Source organism: Galeopterus variegatus, unplaced genomic scaffold (genome assembly GCF_000696425.1).
Source record: "Galeopterus variegatus unplaced genomic scaffold, G_variegatus-3.0.2 Scaffold11420, whole genome shotgun sequence".
NCBI classification, from domain to species: Eukaryota; Metazoa; Chordata; class Mammalia; order Dermoptera; family Cynocephalidae; genus Galeopterus; species Galeopterus variegatus.
In genome coordinates, this window is record NW_007737531.1 from 27,727 (window position 1) to 30,237 (window position 2,511).

The window sequence follows — 2,511 nt, forward strand, 5'->3', positions numbered from 1 at the left end:
ATCTAGGTTCCAGATCACACACTGGCATAAGAGTTTTCTCAGTACTTAGTGTGTTCAGAGTCCTTCAAGGAGAATGTGATGGGCAGAGTTGCAGCTGAGCAGCTGCCAGGGAAAGAGGAGGCAGATCTACGGGGGGTGGGATTTTCTGATGGACGTTACCTATAGTAATCTTTAGCAGATTTTTATCACAGAGCAAATATAATGCATACGCCACCTAATAGAGCTCTCATTAGAGGTTGAATTAAGCCTGTCTGCACAGAAACACACAGTGATGCCCTGGACAAGGTTTTATACCACCTCAGAAAAAGATCTGAGAACTTTCCCCATCCTGTACTGACTTAACTTATACAAGTAAGTGGAAGGACCACATGGACTTACGAGCCTAAGAACTCCTAGTCTACATCCTGTCAATTAAACTCCTAGTCTACACCCTGTCAATTTGCCTATCACTTTTTCAGAAACCGCAAATGTTCAGAGTTGCTTTTAATGGTTGTTCTCATGAGAAGAGGTATATTTAGCCTGTGACAGGGCTCCGCCAATATTCTGGATTTTCAGGCTCACATTTTCAGCTTCTTCCTGCTTACTGTCACAGGTAAGAGAGAGAGAGCCTGTAAACTCAGGATTGTTTTATCCATAGGAATTTGAGTCTAAGACAGACTTTTTTTTTTTACTTGTGTCTGCATATTGCATGTTATGGAGATATTCCTGTATCTCTATATTTGCTCACAAGTGTCGAATGGAGACCCAGTCTCCAGCAGCTGTGTCAATTTTCTAAACAGAGAGAGTCACCATCACTTGAAGGGCCAGCTCATGTGTAAATACCAGCTACTTGTACTTAACCCAACAGAAGCCAGAAACCCCTTCAAAGCTCCTTTTATATAACATCAAATCTGGCCTCCAGGTTCAGTGGCAGTGGGTCTGGAACCTATTACACTCTGATAGCAGTGTGGAGGCTGAAGATGCTGCAGACTATTACTGTCAGGTATGGAGCAGCTTTCCACCCATGCACAGTGTAACAGACTGGAACCAAAACCCTTCAGCTCCTCAGGGCCCAGCTGCTTCTCCTCAGAGGCTGTGAGAGTCATGGTCCCTGCTTCCTGTGTCTGAGAGAGCATCTCAGTGGCTCTCTATTGAAGATTGGACTTAGTTGAATGTTGAAGACCCTGGCCATCAGAGAAAAAAAGAAATGAAAAGGTCCGTGGGATAAAGTCCCAAAGAACTTCAGATTGTGTAGTGAATGAAAAAATGCAGGTGTGATGCAATTCCTTTCAAGAGAACATTAATCTTTTTGCTAGGTTGGCTCTTAAGATTTTACTGTGTAGGGAAAATAGAATAGTTTAGCCAGCCCCTGCCCACCCCATCCGGTTGGGGGTCATGCAGCACATTTCTTGTAAACAAGTTGTGTGTGGGTGGAGTTAGTGTGTATGCACATCAATGTATTTTTTTAGTTTTGTTGCTATTGTGTGTTCTTCAGTTTGTGAAGCAGAAGCTGGCTGGTAGAGCTCGTGTGGAAAAATAGAGCATGTTTACTCTGCTGGTAGCTGCTCAGTTTTTCAGTGGACTTTGCCGGTAGCAGTTGAGTTTCTGAGTTTCTCTTTGGACTGCCTAGGTATTAGACGTGTGTGCTGAATAAAGACTACAACTTCAGCCAAGGCTCCAAGGACCTTTTTGCTGGTTACCTAGCTCGCAGACCTGTGTGTGAAGGGTTTGTGAATGGACTCGAGGGGTCTTTGAGCACCAGACCCAGCCCTAGCTCTACATACTGCATTAACAGGACCAGGAGGGTGAAACTAGCAGTAGAACTTCCCTCTCATGTAAAGAATATGTTAGAGTAGCAACTACCCAATCCTGGATTCTTTGGATCATTCAGTTGAAATGATGGTTTACCTTGTGTGAAGGACTGCTGAACAAAAGTCAGCTCCTCTTCTTCCATAAGTGGTAATATTGAAATTATTTTTGGAATAAATCATAAAATACTAATCCCTGAAGAAGTTGACAGAGTTAACCTAAAAGAAAGCTATGATGTTACAAAATATCCAGACTGACAAATGTCTTACAGTCTTGTGCCCAGGCTATTATTGCTCCTATCTCTTCTTGCGAGATGGTGAATCTCTTTGGTAGCCGATGGGGTGGCATTCCTTGCCTATGGACACTTTGGTATGGTCTAATTAAGGCCTGGAAGTTCCCAAGGTTTTCTCTAGTCACAGGACAAAATGCAAGTACCCTTTCTGAGCATTGTTCTCCCTCCCTGGGAATGAGGTGCCTGGGTGCTAAATGTGATAGTCAGAGAACCTAATAGCAAGAACAGCAAGAAGGCAGTGATAGAAATAGAAAAAGGGAATAATATGGCAATAATTATAAACTGCATTGCTCCATTATTATGCTTGTAAAAGTTTACAACAAACTGTCCAGAAAAATTAATGCCCAGGTTTGTAGCATTTTCCAATACCCATTAATGCAGTCAAAATTTTAACACACTTCTTTCAGTTATTGATAGAAGTTAGAAAACCA